Source organism: Eptatretus burgeri, chromosome 10 (genome assembly GCF_056783735.1).
Source record: "Eptatretus burgeri isolate ZD-2024b chromosome 10, Ebu_testis_v1, whole genome shotgun sequence".
Classification (NCBI taxonomy): Eukaryota; Metazoa; Chordata; class Myxini; order Myxiniformes; family Myxinidae; genus Eptatretus; species Eptatretus burgeri.
Genome location: NC_140970.1, coordinates 102,178,804 through 102,192,707, shown reverse-complemented (window position 1 = coordinate 102,192,707; position 13,904 = coordinate 102,178,804). Strand labels below are relative to the sequence as shown.

General features: G+C 43.5%; 1 protein-coding gene across 3 annotated transcripts in view; it reads right to left on the bottom strand.

The window, feature by feature from the left end:
• The window catches only part of LOC147019320 (lipoprotein lipase-like), a 157,304-nt gene that overhangs the window by 141,994 nt on the left and 1,406 nt on the right, over positions 1 to 13,904 (bottom strand). Inside the window, exons 1-2 of one of the 3 annotated variants that reach the window (XM_085899716.1) lie at positions 13,125 to 13,392; positions 4,363 to 4,465 (exon numbers count right to left, since the gene is read on the bottom strand). The gene's annotated coding sequence lies outside the window, so the exon portion shown is untranslated. Of the gene's footprint in view, positions 1 to 4,362; positions 6,765 to 13,124; positions 13,393 to 13,904 lie in introns of those variants that run through there. The other 2 variants (XM_085899717.1, XM_085899715.1) reach the window with 2 other exon arrangements.

The window sequence follows — 13,904 nt, the reverse complement described above, 5'->3', positions numbered from 1 at the left end:
TACATATATATATATATTTTCTGTACATATATATATATATATATATATATATATATATATATATATATATATATATATATTGTTGCGGGGCCAGGACGTAGGCCGTTAGCACGACCGCTAGATGGAACCGCAAGCCAGCTCGACCGATCGTCCGGAATGTAAAGGTTGTCACCTCGGATAACTCCAGAACAGACCGGTCCTGCCTGGACCGAAGTTCGCCAATGGATGGACCACGTGGGGTAGGGTCGATTACCAACTTTTCAATTTACCGAAGTACCCACGTGGTCCGACAACCGGGGAAGTTCACCCTCGACGGAACTCGTACGGAAATGAGCCGCTTGGTGCGCTTGTTCCGTGTGCGATTCCGAGCGGCTTTATTGCCGAGAACCGTCGGTCCAATTTAACAATTTGCCAACACTAATCCTCAAACACGTGTCATGTCGAGCCAATGCAAGAAACACAAAATGAGCTGATAATTTAACAATTGGGGTTTATTTAGAGTAATAATGGGGAGCTTGGGAACACAGAAGAGCAGAACTATACCGAATACAATAAATGCAAGTATATACAGTGAACAAAGCACTTAACAGTTTTCTACTTGTAAGACGGGCCCACGGACACACATACACACACACACACACACACACACACACACACACACACACGCACACGCACACGCACACACACACACACACACACACACCCCAGAAATGGTGGCTGATGCCTTTAATGCGGACTTCAGCATGGAGGGACAGATGAGCTGAAGCCCAGGGTCTGCCTCGGACCCTTCCACCTCGTGTGGTCTTCAAGCTGTTCGGACCGGGCACCAGCGTGGGTGAGCTGGATCCAATCACCGCAAGCCGCAATCCTTTCCGAGCTCTGGCGGATCCCCTCGCGCTCCGGACCACGTGCGAGTGAGACGAGGCGCAGATCCTTCCCGACCACATGCGTCGCTTCCCCGAAGAACCACCGACCAAGATGAGGCCAAGAAGTCGCACCAAACCGGGAACCAAGCAGAGACCGCGAAGAGCTCCACGCACCAAGAAGAGCCAGCTGAACCAAGATGAGGCCACGAAGCAGAACAACAGCCACCAGAAGAACCATCTACTCCAGCCGAGCTGAACCAGCACCAGAACAACAACCATCAAGCCAAGCAGAGGGTCCCCTTCTTATCCCTCTCAGCCCCGCCTCGCTACCGGCGTGACTCATTCGGTCTCGTGCACCGCCCCCCCCCCGCAACCGCGGGTGGGGGCTGTTTACCTCGCTTTCTGCCAGACCCGCCCCAACCTTCATTCCCGTTTACACCGTTGAATCACGGGACAGGAGGGTTCTTCTTCTTCTTAGTTGTGGAGGAGGGTCTTTCATATTGAACCATAACTATTAAAATGAATCACAGCGCATTTACATAGATTTACCCATTAAACAACGGAAGGCGAGCTATCTATAGAACATGTACTTACAGAGATAATTGAGCTAAAGGACTTGAATGATGAGTGTGATAATGGCTTCCAGATTCACAACTATATATATATATATATACATACATATACGAACACACACACACGTTGCAAGTCTTGCGTCCTCTTCAGGGTGAGACTACTTATTCATTATCCATTTGATGAGGTTTGGGGTGAATGCTGAAAATTGGATGTTTGGGATGTTTAAAAAAAAAAAAAACTTCCCAACCAAAATATACCTATTAAACATTAAGAATGCCACCTATAAATGATACCTTTATTATCTTACTTCTGCAACCTTTGAATGAATTTGATTTAATGACCAGATGATCAGATGTTTTGGAAAAAAAAAATTGTGGATCCGAAAATGGAATCTTTAATAAAGACAAGGTGTAACTGTTGGAAAATAATTTTGTTAATTCCACAGACCGTTATAATTTGCATCCCGGCTCCACTTTTCCGCCCGTCCGATAAAACATAACGTGTCCCTTCATGGCATGAGCTGGCGAGGCGTTGTGGGAAACGTTCTTCTGCCAGCACTGCTTCCACCTCCAGAAACATCCTCAAAAGAGCCCTTTAGAACACAACGCCTCCTCAAACTTCTCATCGCACAAACACATCCCTGAGTAGGGCCAAGGGTGGACACGAGAACGAGAGAAATCCACATTCCAAACATCCCACCATCCGTCATCGTCCCAACATTGCTTCAAAAGACATTGATGGGAAATAGTCAGTTACTAATTCCTACTTATCAAAAGTGTCTGCAAGTATGAGGCTGGGAGCTGCCTGGGCCTGCAGAGGATGGTTTAATGGCCTGGACCGGTGAAAGTTTCATCGTGAAGTGAACGGATCTTGTGATTGAGAGTGTAAACGTCACAATGATTGAAGTCATTGACAACACTTCGATGTTGAAACTTGTATTCACCGCTCGTGTAATGTCCGACAATCGTACTGCAAGGCCTTGATCGTGATTGCTTTACAACTTGGCCTCGTACGGATGGTAGAGGATAAACTTCTCCTGCATATGGTAACATGGATTTGGATATATAGCAAAGGCATTTGTGAAATTGGATACTGTGTTGATGCATACATGGATTTATATAATAAAGCAGCACTCTGTCTGTCTGTCTGTCTATCTGTCCGCCCATGTGTCCATCTCCTCCAAAACCATGAAACCCAGTGGCCCCAAACTTTGCATGCATACTCAGGGAACTCCAAGGGGGGGTGCATAAGTGAAAATTTGTTGCTTGGATTAATTTAAGGACCAGCTGAAGAACCATTTCAATAAATATAAACTAGTTAAATGCAGTTAGAATGTATCACCAAATGGGGATCATGTTTAACAAATTGGAGCTCGATGAAGCAGTTATTGTCAGGTCAGGCCAGATTAGATCTGACTTGCTCCAAGTATCATGTAAACCTGCACTAACCTGCTCCATGGTCGGGTTGTCGGTGACTAAACCATCTCCTCCACCAGGTTTCCTGGTAAGGAGGGTGTATGATATGGACACCCAGCTGGATGAAGAACAAAACCTGTCAAAGGGCGGAGGAGCTCTTTGTGAGCCAACGGCCATCCGTATCTAGTGCCCAACTGTGTCTGCGGACGTTCTCCTGCAGTTAAATTACTTTTTTTAAAGGTTGGTGGCAGGATTTGCACTCCGGAACACCGTAACACACTTCACTCCACAAAACATTTGAAAAATGCAAAGAAAACTAAAAATGCACTCCATGGGAGTATCTCCTGTGCAGCTGGAATACCTGGAACTGCGATGTCGTCCACCGGATGGCGGTCTCCTTGGGTTAACCTGAGGCGGTCCCTTCGGGTGGGTGCCTGGAATGTCCTATCCCTAAGAGAGGATGATAACCTGTCTCTGTTATCATCTGAGCTCAAGCGTTTGGATATCGGTATTGCAGCACTCTCTGAGGTTCGGAGACCAGATCGTGGCAAGATCATGGCGGGTGGTTACACCGATTGGTCTTGATGCTCTGATGGATACCATGCCCAAGGAGTTGCTGCAGCTGTGTCCAATGAGCTTTCATGTTTCTTTATTTATTTACCATTGAGCTTCAGTGTGTCTCTCCAAGCCATAATATTGTGTTTTTTTTTTTTTAACCAATTGAGCTTTTGTCATCAAACCTTGAACATAAACCTTCACTCTGAGAATATGGAGAACAAATTAATAAAATGTACAAGTCTTTTTAACTGTCTTTTTCATCGAGTTCCATTTATAATATAGCACATATTATTACTTGTTAAACGCATACTCCGTGATGCAGCTCCCCTATGACTGCAGCAGGATGACAGTTTTGGTGTGGACTCACTTTGGACCCAGAACACTCACTTTGAGTGCACTTGGACCCAGAACAGACAGCTAATGCGTAAACGTGATACAAGCTGAGCTATCTTAAAGCCTACAACAAAAGATGAAGAGCAACATTAAGAAAAGCTGATGGACATGCAGCAGAAGGGTTGTTTTTAAAACTGATCACAGCCTTTCCTTTGATAGCCAAACACACACACATTGATGGAAAACAATTCAACAACTCGACCTTGACGGGACTTTGAAGCAGGAGATGAATCATAAGCAGAAAGATCATGATTACAAACATTAACCACCAAGACATTGCCATGAATCACAACAAAGAAACAAAACAATGATATGCTACATTGTCTTCAGATGGCAGCTTCAGTCCTGCTTTCAAGCTCCCATATAAGGATCTATTTACATTACAACCTATGGACAGTGACTCTCAACCTTAAACAGTTTGTGCGACATGTCCCTTTCTCCATAAAGAGCCAAGTTCATGATGTTGAGTGTAGTTAACTGCATTCACATTGCTATTCCGACATTTTCGTTGGTTTTCTTTCATGACATTCATTCAGAAAGCAGCAATACAGTCTTACTTGCATCATGTGAGTGTGGCAGCAGCGTCTCCTCATTTTTCATCCCACATGCTGTGCCATCGGTGGAATAAGATTTGAGATGTTCCAGAGTGCAGATGTTCCTCTAGAAAAGCCAGCAGTGTTATCAAGAGACTTGCATCTGTATGGAAAAGCAAAAGCCTGAGCATGACCGCAAAGCTTAAACGAGATGGTATTCATAGAATACTTACCCTGCACAGTCTTGAGAAGGACTTGGTGCAAGCCAACTCTTCTGGTTTTTTTTTTCTTCTTTGATCCAATATGGGGCGAGATCAGTGACCGATGATGTCACTTTTATCAAACTGTATTTCCCATGGGCAGTTGATCAATTGGTTAAAGTTTGGCATTTATCGGTTAGCGGATTCAATAAATGCAGAGGCATTTTTTTCATACTGACCTGATCAAGTGTTGCACTTGTTGAATTATGATGTCATAATGAAGGCACCGATGACATATCTTATTCCCCATGGGGAGTACATGACAATGAGCCATGTTTCAATTTTTTCCATGGAGCGGTTTTGGAGATATAGAGGGGCAAAGTTTTTCGGGTTTTTTCAACATGTTGCCTGCACCACATGACATATGACGTCATAATTATCATTGAAAAATTCTACAGGAGGAGGCACTCCAATGGTGAAAATTGTTCCCATTGGACCAACAACTACAGATAATTTTTTACTTATCGAATTATGACGTCATAATGAAGGCACCGATGACATCATTATTAACATATCTTAATCTCCATGGGGAGTACTTGACAATGAGCAATGTGTAAATTTTTTCCATGCAGTGGTTTCGGAGATACAGAGGTGCAATTTTTTGGGGGTTTTTTTCCAAGATGGCGCCTGCACCACGTGACCTATGACGTCATAATTATGACTAAAAAATTGTGCAGGGGAAGGCGCACCTATGTGGAAAATTTTGTGTCAATCGGACCAACAATTAGAGAATTTTTTTTCATACTGACCGGATCAAGCGTTGCACTTGTCAAATTACGACGTCATAATGAAGGCACCGATGACATCATCATTACCATATCTTAATCCACATGGGGAGTGTTTGACAATGAGCCATGTTTCAATTTTTTCCATGGCGCGGTTTCAGAGATGCAGAGGTGCAAAGTTTTTCGGTTTTTCAAAGATAGCGCCTGTACCACGTGACCTATGACGTCATAGCTATGACTAAAAATTCCTACAGGAGGCGCACCTATTTGGAAAATTTCGCGTCAATCGGACTAATGGTTGCTGAGAAAATGAATTTTAAATGAAGACACGTACATCCGTACGCACGTACGCAACCGATTGCTTAACCCTGTTTTTCGCTTCGAGAGTGCAGGGTAACTAGAACAGGACTAGAACGGGAGAGCAAGAGGGTTGGGGGAGTGAGGAATGAGGGGGTACGAGGAGGGATGGGGAGAAGGGAAAGCAGACATGTGGTGGAGCGTTAAATAGATGACATAATGTCTCATCTTAAAAATGATTCTGCATAGAATAACAGTGAAGTGGAAACAACACAATGTCTGAAATACATTTTCTGCCGGTCATACTATAAACACCGCCCAGAGACAAACACCACCCGGACACGTCCGGAAACGACCACCGTCCAGACACATCCAGAGATGAGCACCGTCCGGACGAGCACTGTTCGGATAAGTCTGAAGACGAGCACCGACCGTCCAAAGACAAATGCGAAAAGGCTGAAATCTTGTGTTTGCTTCTATATCTTGTGTCCCAAACCCATCACTTTCTGTACCCACATTACTCAGTCACATCGAGCTGTCCCTGGACTCTGTGTCCTTTTCTCCTGACAAGGTGTAGAGCTTGCTTTTAAACCTCGACTCAGATTCTGCAACTGGTCCAGACGGCATCAGCCCACGTGTCGTAAAAACCTGCTCTTCTGCTCTTGCTCACCCTCTCTCTGTTATATTCACCCTCTCATTTGCTCAATGCCATCTGCCATGTGCATGAAAATGAGCAAACATTACCGCCCTGCATAAAAAAGGTGCAAAAACAGATCCAAAAACAGAAAAAAAACTCATGGCTTACTGACTTCCTCTCCTATCACAGTCAACGTGTGGCACTTAATGGAATTTCCTCATATCCTCTTCCTGTCCAGGCTGGAGTTCCTCAAGACAGTATTCTGGGTCCTGTGCTTTTTCTGGTTTTCATCAATGATCTCTCAGACTGAAAAATCCTCTTCATCTCTTTGCTGATGACTCCACCCTCTGCCGTACCATCTCTTACGCCTCTGATCGGCAAGCAGCAGCCTCTTTATTCTCTGCAGATCTGGGTAAAATCACAAGCTGGTCCAACACGTGGAACTTGTCTTTCAATCCTGACAAATCTCACAACCTCACCATGTCTCTTTGAAAGGACCATCTGAACCTTCCCCCCCCCCACCCCCCAAATCCACTTTCTCAACAATCCTCTTGAAGAAATCCTTTCATTCAAGCTTTTGGGCCTCACTATCTGCCACAATCTCTCCTGGGAAACCCACATCTCCAAGCTAGCCTCCAAAACCAGTGGCCAGCTGGGTATCCCACATTGTGCAAAGTCCTTCCTTCGCACACCTGAGCTTCAAAACACTTTCAAAGCTTTCATCCACAGTCTGATGGAAAACTGCTCTCCCATCTGGGGTGGTGTTCCTGCTTCACACCTCGGTGAACTTCATGCTGTGGAAACCAAGGTTTTTAGGATCATTTGTATCTCCCACGATGGAGTTGAGTCTTTGGGTCTCTCCCTCTCTCACCAGAGGCAAGTCGGTGGTCTTTCTGTCTTCTACCGTCCCCCCCCCCTATATTTCCGGAGGGCGCTCAAGGTATGCCAAAAACCCCCTTCTGGTGAAACTACCACAATCAAGAATCACTGCTCACCTTCACTCTTTCATTCCTCTTTTTCCCCTCCTCTGAAACAAACTCCCACACTCTCTTCAATCCCACCCCTCCCTCCAGGTCTTCAAAACAGCTGTTCACCACCATCTCTTATCTTCCCCCATCCAAAATATTGATCTTTTCTACCCCTGTTTAGCCACCCAAAACTCACCTCCTTCAAATTCCCTGTTTTCCTTCCTGAAAGTCCCTGTAGTACCTTGTTGTTTAGCCTGTGTACCCCACCTCATCCCTCTCCCTTCTACAGATCTCCTATTGTATCTGTTCCCCACTATTTTGCACTTACCTCTCCCACCCCTCTTGTCTCCTGTCTTGTTATATGTTTCTATGTATTAACTCTTATAGGAGCCTCAACATGGTATGCAAAAATTAATAATAATAAAAACACTGTCCAGACACATCCGGTGACATACACTGTCAGGACACGTCCATAGATAACCACTGTCTTGACACGTAGAGATAACCACCGTCCAGATACATCCTGAAACAGAGAGAGGGAGAGAGAAAGACAAAGAGGCAGAGAGAAACAGGTGGGGGAGGAGGGTGCTGCACTGTATTAGGAGGGGGAGGAGTGAGGATGGGACAGAGAGAGAGAGGTGGGGGGAGGGGAGTTTGCAAAGAGAACATGTTATGCTTTATGAGCAACACAACACACACTATATATATATATATATATATATATATATATATATATATATATATATATATATATATATATATATATATATATATATATATATATATATATATATATATATTAGTGCTTGGTTGGTGTCAGCAATTTTTCACTAATTGGCATCAGCTGATTGGAGTCAGTGTGATTACCGACTCCAGTACGCACTGTGTACAACCCAAAAACCTTGAGTAGCTTTCACCCTTGTTTTGGGGGGATTTCAATAAACAAATTATAAAAAACAACGTTGTATTATAAACATTTCAAAGAGATGTGCATCAACATTAATATCTATTAACAGCTGCCAATCGTCATGTGACAGGAAGAAAATTGGCTCTTTAAATTTAGAAAACACGTTAATGCGGCAAACGGCTCGGAAATCGGATGTTATTTAGTTTATTTTGTTTTGAAAAACTCACAAAGAGAAACTACAGGACATGAACCTTTGTAAAGCACATCCAATTCATGTAATTAACCAATTGCTTTAGAAACAGTCTCGAGACAAAAATGCGATCGCTCATATGCTGATGAGGTTACAAGTTAAAACCTACCGTATGTCTGTACCTCCATCCTGGCCGTACGAAGGTAATGTATTACCCGAGCAGTAATTTTTGACGTTGTATGTTCCAGGCATACCCGACCCCATTAAAACATCAGTTAAATTTGTTTGTTTTTTTGCATTTGAAGGTAATGGCTGGTCTCCTGCTAAGCTTGTTAAATCACCGGGTGAGGAGCCTCCACTCCTGCGTGGCAAACGCGGCCTGTTCCAAGTTCCGTACGAAGTTCCGCACCGATAATGTCCATGAAAAAGAGAACCACAAAGGCTTACCTTAAAATATGGTTCTTTAAATGTGGAATTCAAGTGAAATATTTGAGAAATTCAATTAAAAAAAACATATAAAGCCACAGAGAACAAAATGTCAGTCTATGCTTTCAACAACTCAAACCAACATGGCGGAACTCCGAACATGAACATGAGGTCGATGGACATCCTTTTTGTTTTTACATGTGTCTACGTCGAAGTGATGGGTGGATAATGAAAGCAGATCACACAAGGAGGTTCAACAAAGCAATTTTTTTTTTTTTTTTTTTTTTTATACCTTGGTCGAGGCTCGTATGAGAGCAAACCGTCTAAAAATGAAATTACACAACATTTTCAGGGGGCGAGGCACCGCACCACAGGCCCTGATGAAATGGAGGAAACGGTCACAATCGGTCGATGTGCGATTTATTCAGATTGACAGTCCAGGAAGGTACTTTTGCCGTGTATCACCATGGCTTTGAAACGAACATCAAAGAAAATTGTAGAGCACTTGCCAAGTAGCTTAAGCACTCAGATAATCACTCCAATGACACAGTTGATAATGAATGGCTGGCTTGGCAAGCGATTAGCGATCGGTTATAGCACACCACTCGGAGACACCCGGAATGTCAAGCAATGTCTGAATTAGACAAATGAACACTTTTTTCGCACTTGGAAGTGCTGCTAAGGCCAATTCTCTATTTTAAAGTTTTAAAATCGGCTCAGGTTAAGAGATTCTAGAGGTTAGGAAAATGAAAAAACGTTTTTGAGCACTTTATCGTGAAGGAACCATTGCAGCCTCTTCCCAATTCAAGGCATTGTTGAGCAGGCCAAAAAAATGGTGAATTACGACCCCGCAGAGGGAGAGTGAGGTGACCGAGGATGAGCCTTGATAAAGGATATAATTAAATAAGGCCGTTAATCATCTTCAGAAGGAGTGTTTTAATTAACCCAAACCTGCAATTTTCATTCATGTACTCCCTTGGAGTTCTCTTAGTGTGCACACAAAGTTTCAGACTGCTAGGTTTCATGTTTTGGAGTTGTGGAGGAGCCACACTGACTGACACTGACACAATGACACACTGACACACGCTGACATGTATTGTTATATATTTTCTTTTCTGTATACCTTGTCGAGGCTCGTATGAGAGCGAACACACAACGCACAGCAAGGGGGGCATGAGACAAGAGGGGTGGGATAGGGAAGGACAAAACAGTGGGGAAGAGACATTAGGATATCTGTGGAAGGGAGAGGGGTGGGGTGGGGAACATGGGGTATACCAGATGGACATCACAGGGACTTTCTGGAAGGAAAGCAAGGAATTTGAAGGAGGTGAGTTTGGGGTGGATTAACGGGGGTAGAAGAGATCGAGGTTTTGGATGGGGGAAGATAAGAGATGGTGGTGAACAGCTGCTTTGAAGGCCTGGAGGGAATAATGGGATTGGAGAGAATGTGGGAGTTTATCCCAAAGGTGGGGAAAAAGAGGAATGGAAGAGTGAAGGTGAGCAGTGATTCCTGATTTTGGTAGTTTTACCAGAAGGGGGTTGTTGGCGAACCTTGAGCGCCTTGCGGAAATATGGTGGTGACAGATCGCAGAGAGAGCAGGGGGGGAGACCAGAGAGGATATGGTTGAAGACAAAAAGACCACCGACCTGCCTGCATTGAGAGAGTGGGAGGCCCAAAGACTCAGCCTCATCGAGGGAGATACCAATGATCTGAAATGCCTTGGTTTCCATGAGTGAAGCCGAGAAAGGTGAGAATCAGGAGCACCAGCCCTGAGCGGAGAGCAGTACTCCATCAGGCTGTGGACGAAAGCTTTGTTTGTGGTCAGGAGCTCAGGTGGACCGAGAAAGGACTTTGCACAACAGAGGATGCCCAGTCGGCGACTGGCTTTGTTCCCCAGGTTGGAAATGTGGCTATCCTAGGAAAGATCATGGCAGATAGTGAGACCTAGAAGCTTGAATGAAAGGACTTCTTCCAGAGGATTGTTGAGAAGGTAGATTTGGGGTGTGGGGGTTCTAAACGGTCCTTTCAGAGAGACATGTTGAGAGTGTGAGATTTGTCAGGATTGAAAGACATGTTCCACGTGTTGGACCAGTTTGTGATTTTATCCAGATCTGCAGAGAGCAAAGGAAGCTGCGGCTTGCCGATCTGTGGGATGGCAGATGGTACGACAGAGGGTGGAGTCATCAGCAAAGGTATTGATTCTCTCACAGATTGAATAATTATTAGGATATTTAACAGCCACATTTATGCACATTAAGACAAAATTTTGTCAATGAAGGTGAATATGAAAATAATTTCAAACTATATTCCCCGTGGCTAGTCCATATGTATGAAGTTTTGCGTCGATCTATTACGTGGTTCTGCAGAAGAGGATTTTTAACGTTTTTATTTCAAAATCAATATGGCTGCCAGAACACATCACCAATGATGTCATGAATTTAATTCTTCACTTATATCAGCTCATAGACCAGATACAGTATATGCAGTTTCAGATTTTTCAGATAAGGATTTTGATTCAACCAATTATGGTGGGAATACCACTTCACCAATGACGTCATCATTATCACTCTACGCATCCCATGGGGAGTTGACATATGCCAAGTTTCAATCTTTTTCGTTGAGTTATTTTGGAGAAAAAGATGTCCAAACTTTTACTTTAATCCAATATGGCTGCCATACCATGTGACCGCCAACATCAGAATTATCAATGAAATATTCTCCAAAGTGAGTCCCTCCTATGTTTAAAGTTCGTATCGACCGGACAAACAGATGCAGATAAAAAAAACAAATTAAAGCGAAAATATATAGACATGGGCACGCACGCACGCACGCACGCAGCGCGTGAGTGCGCACGACAATAGTCTTGCAACCCGTTCGGATGAAACTAACTAGAAAGCATCTTAAAATGCAATACCCATCCGCTTGTCCACTTTGTATTCAAGTTAAAGTTTAAGAAAACAACAGCTAAAAAAAAACAAGAAGTACAAGTCTGAAGACGACAATAGTTCACGAGTGGTATTTGACGATGTAGGTTGTTTCAAAAGTCAAGGATGAGACAACGTGATAATGTTTGACCAAGTTATAAAAATGATCAACATGATGTGGTACGAGTGACGGGTTATTAGCTGCAAAATGTCGAAAACCCGGGTTCGTTCAACAACTTCAATTTTTTTTTACCTTTGCATAACCTTTAAAGGTCCCAAAACAATGTTGTGGACATTAAAATAAGGAAACAAGATACGTGCTATAGCTTAATGGAGTTAGTTCTTCGAAGAAGGTCGAAAACCCGGTTCAATTCCCACAACTTTGAAAATTTGACCTTTGTGAGCTTTAAAGGTCAAAGGTCAAGGATTATGACCTTTGGTGCAAAACTTCCTCTGGAACATTGCAGGAACAATATCACGTCATATAGGCTATATGGCATTTCGCACTCATCGGATTATCCATACTTTGATGAAATCAGCGTAAAAACAAACTTGAAGGGGGCGCCACGGGCAAGGTTTTCGAGATAGAGAAAAATGGTTGCAAGACTTAAGGTGGGGAATGACCTCAAGATTATGCATGAAAAAATATTGTCATCCTCGCTCTCAAAGTTTGGGCGGTCGTCTAATTTTTATGTCAAAATTCGAAATTTTCTAAGTTCATGACCTTGTGACCTTGACCTTGTGACCTTGACCTTGTGACCTTGGGACTAAAATGAAAAATCGAGCTCCGTGGGGCTATGCAGGTGCCATTTGGCTAACCAAATACCGAAACCCCTGTCAGATTCGACAAACCCCCTCGGAGAAGATGCAAATTGAAATTGGCTACCCCATAAAAACACATGTTTTTTATGGGCGGACCACGCCCATTTTCAGGAAAACACAACTAGATCATGATATAAACCTCCCACCAAAATTTCATCAGGACCGGATCAAAACCCACGGAGCTATGCTCAGGACAGACAGACAGATAGACAGACAGACAGACACACAACAATAACGAATATAGTGGTCACTTATATTTTTCATGAACCAAAAATTTGTTCATGAGTGTTCTCCATATTCTCATAAAACATATTTGTTGAAAATTTGATGCCAAAACCTGAAACGGTAACTAAATAAACACAGAAGTGATGACAAAAACCCGGCCGCCTCCCGCTGTATGGCTGGTGGTGCTCAATATTCACCAACGAGTCATAAGTGTCCTCTTGTATGGATCAGAAACGTGGAGAACGAATAAAAGTCTTGAAAGAAAATTTAAAAGTTTTCAATGCTGAGACATTCATCATGTGCTCGACATGAAGTGGTCAGACTCCATTGCCAATGATGCAGTCACAGAAAGATCATGTGCTGAATACAACGAAACAATCATCTCGAGACAGTGAAGGACATACCTCGGGCATGTGTTGAGAATGTCTGATGATGGACTTCTAAAGCAATCCTGCCATTGGAGACCAAATGGAAAAAAAACAGAGTGAGGGCATCCAAGAGGGAACCTCAGATGTACACTACTCAAGGAAGTCAGAACCATCAGAATCAACCCAGATGAGATCGAAGATTGGACCCAAGACTGCACCAGTTGGCATCCGCCGATTTCCGTCTTGTGTGCCAGACGATACAAGGAGACAGACAGTTATATTCCTACTTCACAAGTTGAGGAAATGCATTGATGGCATCAGACTTTTTTTTTTCAGATGGCACCGAGTAATTTGAGGCGGCATATCAGACGGTACCGAGTAATCCTGGGTTGGCGGAGTGACTGCCCCTAACCCACGGCTTTATTTAGACCTGTGAAGCACATACAAACCTCCCGGAGCATTACCAAAGATGAGGCCAACTTGGCTCGACATTTGATGAGCAGGACAAGAAAAATGGAAAACCCTTCATACATCACTGCATTTTCAGGAGCTTATAAACTTACAAGCCTTGTCGTCTATAAAAAGGGCCGATACGTACACTGGATCAAATTATGATGATGCAAGGTGATTCATTTGTGCAACGTTGCCACACAGGTAACCACACGATGCATTTTCCATATAGTGACTGTGTCAAGCCACAGTGTGATCTGTTCCAACAGCTTGACCACAAGCCACCGTTTTGTGCATCCAATCCTGTATAAAGTTTGTGAACTTTGAGCCACCCATCGAAAATATTTACTATGAAATCTGATGATA